Here is an 11,922-nt window from a genome sequence, read left to right as displayed (position 1 = left end):
GGTTGAAGGCTATTAAGAACGCATTTCATTCTGGGAGTCCAATTTTAGCTACTTTCCCCAAAACGAAACGCAATAGAATGTATCTCTTCACTCTGCGAGCCGCACGACTAGGTACGTAAATAACCATGCGTCTCCGCTTTACACCGCTACCGCCGACCGACCAAGGAAAATAACAACCGGTGTCTCTTGTTGTTTGTATTGTCTGCTGCTTCTTTAGTTCACGACAAGCATGCGGTTTGCACAGTTTTCCCTATCGTGGAAGAAGGCTATTTTTACAAATGAGGATTTACGCTCATTCTTTGTCGATATGGAGAACGTTTAATTCGATAAAGGTTTCAAAATTGAAACCCTTCAAAACGCGTTGTCGGGAACTGTTGTCGACTCACTTTTAGATTCAATAAAAGAAAATTCTACTGCAAGGAATCAACTATTGGTCTTGTAGGAACTTAAACTTCACTACAAACTACCCGGCACTGAAACAAGTGCACTAGCATACCGGATGCGTCCGAACGCACCGTGCTATAGAAAGATACTGATTGGAGTGCGAAAATTTGGCATTGAAATGCACGATGCGTAGCAGCTCAAAAAAATTTACACTGCATTCCGGTCCGAGGCGAAGGAAAATGACTTGAGGCGGAATTTTATTACTATTATTCTTGAAACTTCGTCTAGGTTAGAGTTGGGGTTATTTAAAAAAATTCGTTAGTCCGCCCTTGTTTAATCGAAATAATGAAATCATAGCACATGCTAACTATTTTGAGTCTTTCTTAAAACCATAACATGAGCCAATAAAAAACGATATTAGAGATTTTTTTTTGTTTTGTTCACCTCAAACGTTTGATTCTGAAAATCGCTCTCATTAACAGGTTCGTTCTAAAAACAACAATCTAAACCATAAGATGTATACATATTTTATAAAGTGAATCAAAATATCAGTGTATAGAGGAAAAGCATGCCAAATGACCTATCGTTCGATATCGACCAATTTATATTTGACTGAAACTTTGCACACGTTTTTGACTTATTAGCAAACAGAGATTTTTCCGTAGGATTTTGCAGACTCAATAGTAATTTTCTAAAAGAGCGTATGCTTTTGGCATAGGTTTTATTCAAAGCATAGTAGCTCAGAAACTCTTGGTTGTATAGAAAAACTATCTGAGAATGAATTATGCCTAGTAGAAAAACTATACAATACAAAAAAATGTGTTTTCTACGAAAAATTATAAATAAACACCTAATTTTAATTTTCAAAACAGAGTTGAATTTTTAATTAGCTTTTTTTCTAATAAAACTTAAAATTATAACAAATCTTTCAAAATAATAAAATAAATAATAAATTAAAGTTTAGGAGATTAGAAAATAATAACTATGTTTCATAATAATACAAACAAAAAGAGGTAAATTTTATTTTATAATTATTTTTTATTGAAACTTGACATTATTCCAAAACTTTTGGTAAAAGGTTTTATGATGGCGGTAGGACCCATTAAGTTTAAGTTAAGTTTCAAAAATTCAATTCATCGTAAAATTTGTTGACAATAATCAAATTCCGATGATGCAATATAATTCTAATACAGTGCTGTTTCGATTTTATCAACTGTTATTTTTATCCCGACCCGCCAAATTTACGCTAGGTTTCACCAAAAATATCGTATCAAGAAGACTAGAAACTCTGTCTGAATTCGAGCGATACTGACGAATGCTAGTGTGTGTACTGGCGATGCAAATGCAATCTGAACGCTTTGGCAGGATCTTCACATACGCACATACGTCTTCGTAGCGATGTAATTACCACCACTTTTAAAACAAGCTTCCATCTTTGTTAGATGGAGTGCGCTGTTTAATTTGACGCTTGTCATTTTTATGGGATCGGTTTAGAGATGCCAGTCTTCTTGATATGATGTTTTTGGTTTCACCCTTTCTACTTAGATTTTATCACGCTTCTTCGGCAGCAGATAGTGATAGTGCTACTGACGTAAAGTACTGGTATCATCAGAACGGTGATTTTATTGAAAACTTGTTCAAAATATAATGGTGCAATTCTTCGAAAAACGGGCAACCAATTGAATCGATCATATTTGATTTGGCTGAAACTTTGCATAGATGTTTGTATGGGTAAAAGATGCCATTTTATGCTATTGGTTCAATTTTTTGGAACACGACTCATTTTTGGGAAGCTATTGAAAAATGCTGTTTTGGGAAGGTATTGATGATTAAAAATATGTTTAGAGCCAAAACAGTTTGTTCGATCGGTATGATGTCTTCGGTAAAGTTGTAGATAACAAATTTGTTTTTCCAAAAATAATATATGGTCGGAACATATTTCTGTAATATAGTGGCCATGATCAATGCAGTACACTAAGGTCGCTTTTTACGCGGTTTTTTATGCAGTTTTTTTACGCGGTTTTTATTACACGGATTCCGGAGTTTACGCGGTTTTTTTACGCGGATTTCGGAATTTACGCAGTTTTTTTTACGCGGATTCCGGAATTTACGCGGTATTATTTTTGCGCGGATTTCGGTTTCTTTTTACTCTGAATGCAGAATTAACGCTGGTTTTTTTACACGGATTCCGGAATTTATGCTGTTTTTACGCGGTTTTTTTTACGCGGCACGTATCCCCCGCGTAAAAAGCGACTTTAGTGTACTTAGAACCACAAGCTGGCCTGTTTCGGTGGTGTTCCGGATACTCCTGGATTATTGAACCAAAATTCATCAAGCGAAATCAATAACGGTTTGAAATCCGCAAAGTAGCCCATTAGAGGCCATATCAAGCGTCTAGGTCGTTGTAGGTCACTTAGGAAATAGAAATAAAGCATGAGTGTTGTCAAAATCGAACAGGGTATGTATATGTAGCACCTCAATTCTTCTTAATATTTAAGACAATAAAACAGATAAATACCTAAATCAAATCGAATTCTATTACATTTTCTGGAAAATATTTCCTTTAATCTCTCGAAGCAAAAGCTGTCTTTCTAATGGTAGTTTTGATTTATTTTATTTGGGTTTTACATCTTTGATAATCAATATAACATAATTCATTATTACGTATATATGTATAACAAACGCCGACAAACAGTCTAAAGACAATTTTTAATTTATTTCGTCGGCACATGTATTGTGTACAACATACTATAATAGAAAACTCACTGTTCTAAATGAAAGATATTTAAAATAAAAAAATTAAAAATGGCTCGATTATCCGGAGGATTCGCATATCCGGAGCGAAATATTTTTCAAAACTCCGGTTAATCGAGTCCGACCTGTAGTACTCTTAAAACGCGATTTTGCAAGCCTGGTTTGAATTGCCTTCGTGCGGTTCGGTTGCTAGATCCGCTTCGAGCAAAGATTTTGGCGATTGGTGACCTGCATGATGGAATCCGTCAGTGTGCAGCCATAAAATCACAGTTGCAAGATGATATACAAGCAAGCATCCTCAAAAATACTCGACAGTAAGATTGGTATTATAATTTTTGTAAGTATTCGGATCGCGGACGTTTTTCTGAACTTTATAACTTCAATTCTGAACATAACTTGAATATCTTGAATGCTCACCGACACCAAAATCAGACTGAAAACAATTTGACAAATTTTGCATTTTTGTCAGTAATGCAAAGAAATATGAATCGTACGGTTGAATTTCCGTATATAAATTGAATAAAACAGTTAGGCTGATACAAATTTCGAATATAAGATTATAAGATGTTCGATGAAATCTAGGCACAAGTAACGAATCGTTGCGCAACGTTCTCTGCAGTCCTCGCAAATCAAGCAGCGAAAGCAGCCAAGGTGAGTCGATTTCTCCGTTGAGAAGCTTTCCAATAAGAATCGCTTGCTGAATTGATCGTCGTCGTTGCAGCGTATCTAAACCCAGGAGTAGACATCTGTCATTATTATTTATTTCGCTTGCCTTTTGAAGACACTCTCGCTGTCACTGGACTTGTTTGTTGCTAAATAAAGCATTTATGCTGTCGGAAAACCAATAAAATGAACAAAACGGTTTGAGCTTTTTTTTTCTTCCCCTTCCAATATTCAAGATTTTTGAAGGGGGGGGGGGTGACATAAAATGAAAATGAAATTTGTAACGGCCTTATTCCTTGTTTTAATCTAAAGCAAAATTATTTTATTAGGTACTTTCTGAAGAAAAAAAAACCCGCGAAATTACCGCGCATTTTGAATATTTTCCATTTTACCACCCGCGAATTTTCAACTTTTTGGCCGCGAATTACCACTGTCTTTACTCATCAGACATTCTAAATAAGCGAGTTGAACACGAAAAACCAGTATAAACTAGTGCTGGGACTATTCGGATTAAAACATCCGGATATCCGCCAAATATCCAAAATCCGGATCAACCTGATATCCGGATATTATCCGACAGGATATCCGGATTTTCTATCCGAACATAGTTTAAAGAGAATTATGTAAATAATTACTTACGAGGGGATTTTTTTATTGCGACCAGAATCGTTGATCTATTGTGAGATATGCCCGGGTGTCTGCTGTATCCCGCACTTCTATTTTTAGCAATACCTCAATTGAAGAGTGGCATGCTTATTATTATTTTTGATCAGTGCTTGTGTGTAATGTACTTACCCTCATTTTACACGCTTACTGTTCTTCTATACCGAGCCTCCTTCCTCCTGCCAAACATCGCCAATTAGAATTCCCTCGAGAAGTTTCGTCGTGCGTCCTTCTGGCCAGTTTTATTGATAAGAGGGACTTATTTTTTGTTAAGAGGAAGCCACGCAAAGGTATTATAGAATTCAGCGTAAAGGAAGGGTAAGTGGTGGGGAGTCTGAGAATAAACTCATACTTAAAGCCCTTTTTGACATCGAATGACCTGATTCTACTAAGATTCGAACCCACGATCATCCGCTTGACAAAGCGGTCTCTGTAACCTTGCGGCTACGCAGCTCCCCTACTTACGAGGGGATGGGGGATTGTGAAAAAAGGCATTTTTCATGTTAAGCATTGTTTAGAGTTCCAAGCGAAGTGAAAATCTCATACAAAATGTTCATTTTTTACGCTCGTGAAAAATGCTACCTGCAAAAATTTCACTTCACTTGGAACTGTAAACAAATTCGATCCAGCGAAATCTAAGATTGTGGATCTCATCTTTTTCACTTGGGGTTACTTTTTTCACGCATGCAAACGCTAGTGAAAAAACAGCAACTAGGGAAAACTTGAATTTTCAGCGCGTTTATATTATGTCAGCTCCGGCCTTTCACTTCGCTCGAAGTGTAAACACGTGAATTTTGCTTCGCTTAAACTGTAAACTGCAAGCTGGTGAAATACCTGCGTGTTCCACAAACGGGATAATAAATATCCGGATACCCGAATATCCGATTATTCGATGATCCGTATCCGGATATCCGAGTGTCTGGAAAGTATTCGTTTACCCATCCGTGATCCGAGCTTCGGATAACCGGATCTCGAGTATATCCAGTTAAAAGTACCAGCACTAGTAAAAACATGCCGCGTAAGAAACGACTGTTCTGAAAAATCCGCGTAAAAGAACGTATAAATTACATAATCCACGGAAAAAAACAGCATAAATTCCGAAATCTGCGTAAAAAAGACGCGTAAAACCTTAGTGTATTTAGTTTTTATCGTTTGCATATGTAATAATTTGACTGCAGCTTGAAGTGGACCTACAAAGTCAATGAATAAAATTAACACATTAGCACATAAATTAAAAAAAATCACAGGAGGGTTGTGTGCAAAGCCACGACCGCAAGGTTGAAGTAGAATACTTTTACACAGCTCTACTTACGATTGTACATTAACCTACGGCCGGGCGAATCGGTTCGCGCCGCTTTTCGCGTTTAGCCTGGCAGAGGCCTGGTGTTTTCACATTGAAAATTAGACACGGCTTTACTGGAGTAAGTGTTGGCAAATGCCTCAAATGCCTGATACCGCCGCTATCGTACGAAAGTCAGCCTGGCAGAGGCCTAAGACGTGGTGACCAACCACAGGGCAAGTGATTTGTTTAATTTGAAGGCAGCCACAGGCGCAACCCGCTGCTATCCTCTGTTACTGCTGAGTGCTGATATCTGCTGTCAACGTTGTGGACGGTCCATCCAGCTCACCATCCGACTGATGAATGTAGCTAGTTTGCCCAGAAAAACTCTTTTATAGTCGAAGGGTGCTACGAAATAGGCCACGCCTTTCTGTTCAGTTGTAATGTTCTTATGACGAATTATTCCACAATTCGCATTTGATTTTTGTATCCGGCGAATAAACACCGATGGTGCTCTCACACACGCAACGATTTATCCCTAACCGTATTGCGGCTTGTAACATCAGCGATTAGGTTTGCTCGCTGTTGCGTGTTGCATCATGTTGCAACTTGGCAGCTGGGAGACGACGAAATTCTGTTCATGCTGATTGATTGAATCGACTTCATATTCGCTCTGCATAGTCGAACTAACTGCTTTTGTGAATGCGTTCTAACAGGGCAGTTTGTTATTCAAAATCGGTTATGCTGATCACAGCCTTTGCGCTGCCCCAACAGTGGGGGGTTAACTCAGGTAAAAATTAGACAACTACAACAGAATTTGATTGCATCCCGCACAGAATGTCTGCTTGTGTTGATGCCAGAAAATTATTAACCTTCAATTATTTTTTTATTTGCCTTGAAAAAAGTATTTTGCGGTTCAAAATCGGTTGCTAGTTACAACCTTTGAGCTGCCCTAACATTGGGGGAATTAAGATACACGGACAACATGCACTGTGGAAGCTATTTCACATTCAGTGAATTAGACGGGTGCGACAAATTTAAATTGCTAGGATGCAACACAGAATGCTTGCTTGCGTTGACAAAAATTATTAACTTCCAATGACTTGTTTATTTGGCTTGAAAAAGGCATTTTGATGTTCAAAATTGGATATCCTGATGGCAATCTTCATGCTGCCCCAACACGGGGGGAATAATGGCTGTCTGGCGACACACGCTGAGAAAAACCGCGCTGCTCCTGAGACGTGGTGACCAACCACAGGGCTAGTGCTGCTGCTAAGGAAGGACGACTGCTGTTGTCGCTGTCTAGAACTATTATGAGCGGCTCCGGCTGAAACAGGCTCTTATATAGGCCAAATAACATGTTTTAAATTGCAAGGTATATGATCCTGTCGACCGTGCTTGGGAAGCAAGCATATAACGACCAATCAGAGGTCGAATTTTTCGTTTTGACGAGGCTTGACTATTTTCAATAGTACAATAGTGTGAATAATACAATTACAATTATTTTATTTTGGGAAGAATCTCAGAAGATTTTCCAATCTATTGCTGCAAGAACGAAGGAAATCCATCGAATACTAACCGATTTATTAGCATTTGAAATTGGACATATTTTTCACTTTTTTCGATTTTAGATTTTCATTTCACATCCCTATGTAGCCGAACTTCCTGAGAGAAGTATTCTACTTCAAAAAAATACTCCGGATAATCGTGCCATTTTCTCCGGATAATCGAGTCCGACCCGTATTTCATTTTATTGGTTACGTAGGAAAAGGCTTCCGGTTGCCATCGAGGTGCCCATTAATTTCCGAATTTGTCCGTGTTGCTAGTTTTCATGAGTTTCGCAGGTTTATAATCAGAATGTTTCATGATTGGCATAGAATGTTGCGGTTTTTTACTACTTTCGCGGCAGGTCGCGGGTTTTTGTAATTTTCGCGGCCGATGCTGGATTTCGCGGAATTCGCGGCTTCCGCGAAATCACGATTTACCACTGTCTAGGCTGACCAGACGTACCGTTTTAAACGGGACAGTTCCGTTTTTTCGACGGTTTTAACCGTCCATTTTGTACCGTTTTCGGATACTCCTTGAGAAAGCTTAAATAGAGCTTTGCATTGAAATTTCCCCAAATGGAAAATAAGTTTTCAAGCAGCCACGATTTTCCAATATAACTGAGTACGTTTTGTGCTTTCCTGACAGTACCACTTGAAGGACATCCCCTATCGTGAATTGATGAAAAAGTCGATTCAAAGTTGATTTGTTAGTAAAAATCTCGATCATCATGTGACGAATTTCAGGAACTCATTGCAAAAAATCACACTCTTTAGTATAGGGCAAGTTCATCAAAGCAATGAATAATTGTTTGTATGCTTTTTTTAGTTTTAAAATAGTTTATTTGTCACGGCACGATACAAATTATGTTTAACTGAGCCAAGTACATATGTTTGTATGCTTTGGTTGGTAAACATTTTCAAAAATCTATTTTATCATGTGTCCCGTTTCTTGAACCCAATTGTCCCGTTTTTATTCCGAGAAAATCTGGTCAGCCTACCACTGTCCCTACTGATGAGGTTACATAATCCAATTCGGTTGTTGAGCTATATATCAGATTTTTATATCATCTGAAAGAGCTGCGTTTCCTAAGTAAAACGTTATCTGTGCCGTGATTTTCAAAAAAAATTTCATCGTTGTCCTTCAATTTTTAAATCACGAATTAAAACTGTTCGAATTCTGCTTGAAATCGCCACAATGACAGTTCATCCATGTACCAATTGTCATGGTAGCGATTTAGAGCGATTTTTATTCTTCATTCAAAAATCGGAGGGCAATGATATAAAATTGCAAAAAAAAACCTTTGGCTTATTCAGCTCGATTCACATGTGCAAATAACACTGCTATTAATTCTTTTCGAAAGTATTTAGCAGGAAATAAAATTTTTATACGCGGATTCCGAAATGTAAGCGGTTTTTTGAGCGGATTTCAAAATTTACGCGGTATTTTTACGTGCTACGTATTCCCCGCATGAAAAAAAAAAACTTTAGTATACTATTAATAGCGCTAATCTTACTTCATATGATGATAAAATTCAATGCTTGATTGCTAGTGAATTCAACCAATCAAAAAGCGATGCTACTTTTACAGCTTATAAGTCAGTAATAAAGTTCTCTAGCTACAATATCGTATCTTAGTTAAAAAAGTACTCGTTTGCTCGAGCAGATCCCGTTACAATTTCACCTCTCAGTATAACATCACAATGAACCGCTATGTAATTAGTTTCCGTACCCTACCTGCCGCTATAACGCGTTACACCGTTTTTCTATGAACATAAGAGAATGACTTCAAGTGAATTGCACCTCATCTCCCTGTTTGAAAACATCACGCTGATCACGATTCAGTAAAACTGTCAAAAGTTGAAATTGCTGCTGCTTGCGTTCGCGATGTAAGGTAAGTGTAATTTATAATTTTGAAAGAAATGTGGTTTAATCGAATATTATGATTATTGATTTCAGTTATTTTACTTTGCCATTGAGAGAGCAAACGGTATTATTTGTTACAGTATTCATTATAATACAACATGCTTCATCAGTACTCATCTGTGTATCTACCTACAAAATTGTCTGAAAATAATTCCAATTTTGTAAAATTATGTTGATCTGTAAGTGTAAATAGTCGGTAAGACTTTGAAAATTGAGGTTTTGTAACCAGGTATACGATTTTTTGAAGTTTCTGATTAAATCATAGATACACTAAATTGGTACACATTCTTGAAAAATTGTCAACTATCGAACAGTTTGTATCATTTTCGGTTTGAAATCTTTGATTGAAATCTTTTCAACCATATTATGTAAAAATAATACTTTGTATAAAAATAATTGATGAATACGTATCCTGCACAAGTTGCCCCGACATGAGTTTTTTTTCCGTACTCTTCGGTCGGCATACAACCAAACCGAACCAAGCACCATTTATTACAAAAAAACTAATTCACTAACAACAGTTGATGTAGAAACAAACAATAAGACAGCTTTCGTTAAAAAAACGAAATCATTTAAACAGTTCAATACTTTTTGATTGGAAATTCTCTGCAGCAGTTTGCAGTAAAACGAACATTTTGTGGGTGGTTAAACTTTGCCAATGATATTTTTGCCGCTTGATTGCACTCCGACCAACAATAATTAAAACAGTTGCGAAAACTGTTGAACATCCAGAAATTGTAAGTAAATCAATGATAGTAACATTGATTACGCTTATAGCACTGCTTTTTGCAGGAAAACTTTGCAGCTGTGTGTGCATTGCTTACGTTTTCTACGTTTACCAGGTAAACTTTTTGAAAAACCTAAAAGAGTAGCCTAATATTGTGCTATTTTGTAATATTCCTTTGAGATTATAAAAAAAAAACTTTTGAAAAAAACGCAAGTTATTTTTATTGTGCTCTTTGGATTTTGTTGTAAAATCTGTGCAATCAAGATGTTTGCCAATCGACTATTAATATTGAGGATCGCTTAACATGTTTAACTTCAAGACTAAATACCTAACATCAATATAATAATCACTAAAAGAAAAATGTTAACATAAGCCTCAATCATCGACCTCTCTATCCGAATTTATTGAAACATGTGAGCAAAAAAATGTGAATGAAATACTGATCCGTTCGCAGTGGTATATACAACTTTTTCCACTCCTAATGCAATATGTCATGGCTGAAAAACATTTTCAAGATTGAGTTTTCAAGGAATCTGCATGGTCTCGACTGAGTGCTGAGATTTTTCTGAAATTATCCTAAAGGTATCAATTCAGTGAAAAAAAAAAGAAACGACAAATGTCGAAGAAATAACTTTCTTTAAAACCGTTCATCGGTTCATCCATACGGCAACATTATACGGTGTAAATAAAAAGTTTATTCACTATGTGTGCTGTCGCTTCGGATACTCGGACCATTCATTGACAGTAAATACCTTGCAGAGTTGAACGGTAGTCACTTTCACCTGTGATATCTTTTACGTCTCAAAAGTCCAACAACCTGGTCAGATTTTTTGAAAAACTCGTATTCTCGTTACAAGCAATAGTTTGTTAAACCTGCGGTTCTCGTGTTTAGTTTTAGTTGATGTTGTCCGCCTGATTTTAGTGCAATCGCCTTGGTAAGCTGACAGTTCATTGTTTTGGTAACAAGTAGAAAGTGAAGTACATCGTCAGCTATTTACAAAACTTTTTTGTAGAAACTATCAGTTAAACGTACTAGTTGAAGTATCTTACCACCCTTAATTTCATTTGCAGAATAAAACATGCAGTATATCAAGGGAATGCCATTAGAAAGATCGAAAATGTGTGTGGTCTTGAAGAGGCTGCGGTGTACGATTTCAAGGAAGATCAAATCCGAACATAAAGTTGCGTAGTTTTAGGTAAGTTCTGACAACTATTTTTCTAACAATAATCATCATAAAATAAGATGGAACTAGATAATTACTTCAATTGAACTTTCATTGTATTTCACTTACTGAGAGGACGTAATATTTAAAGTAATATCGTATTACTATTTTTATTGTCCATGAAACAACAGTTAACTTGCTGTTGATAAAATCGCTCTCTGTACAGCTTTTACCGAAACCCAACAACTCTCTATTCTTCTGATTTTGGTGTTTTGATATTGACCTCATTTTGACGACAACTAGACCAAGGTAGGCTGTCAATTGAGGTTGAAGAGTGTGTTCGGTGTTCATTACGGGATAAGATCATTTAGGTAATATCAAAAAATGCTAAAAAACATAGCAACTGCTAAAAAAATGAATTTTACTTCGTTAATTTACCTTTATGATTTTTTAATCTTGATGTTAAATTATCTGTCATTGTGGGCCAGTTTTTTCTTCGCTGCTGTTTACTTGTGCATTTACGCGTGTGTCGCGGCATTTTGCAAGATTCATGCGTCTGATCAGCTGCTGGTTCATTCATACCATTCATACGATGAATTTACTGCGGCACCAATTCGATTCAGGTTTCCTGAAATTCCACCAATAACTTCAAAAACACAGCTAATGCCAAATCTGGACCGCTTCTAAAATTACTAAAATTTTTGTTGAATGTGCTTCATTAAAAGTCGTTTAATTTAATTATACTTGAAAATTGAAAAATATTGAAAGGAAACGCAGCATTTTATTCGAGATTTTCCGTAAAATACTGCCAACGTTGAA

General features: G+C 36.7%; 1 protein-coding gene across 3 annotated transcripts in view; it reads left to right on the top strand.

Moving 5' to 3' along the window:
- Positions 1 to 9,163: 9,163 nt before the first annotated feature.
- The window catches only part of LOC129728910 (uncharacterized), a 48,346-nt gene continuing 45,587 nt past the window's right edge, over positions 9,164 to 11,922 (top strand). For 2 of the 3 annotated variants that reach the window (XM_055687384.1, XM_055687385.1), the window contains exons 1-2: positions 10,707 to 10,875; positions 11,012 to 11,136. The gene's annotated coding sequence lies outside the window, so the exon portion shown is untranslated. Of the gene's footprint in view, positions 9,182 to 10,706; positions 10,876 to 11,011; positions 11,137 to 11,922 lie in introns of those variants that run through there. The other variant, XM_055687383.1, reaches the window with a different exon arrangement.

The sequence above is a fragment of the Wyeomyia smithii genome, chromosome 3, assembly GCF_029784165.1.
Source record: "Wyeomyia smithii strain HCP4-BCI-WySm-NY-G18 chromosome 3, ASM2978416v1, whole genome shotgun sequence".
In the NCBI taxonomy this organism is placed as follows: Eukaryota; Metazoa; Arthropoda; class Insecta; order Diptera; family Culicidae; genus Wyeomyia; species Wyeomyia smithii.
The sequence above is the reverse complement of the archived record's forward strand: the minus strand, read 5'-3'. Positions and strand labels throughout refer to the sequence as shown.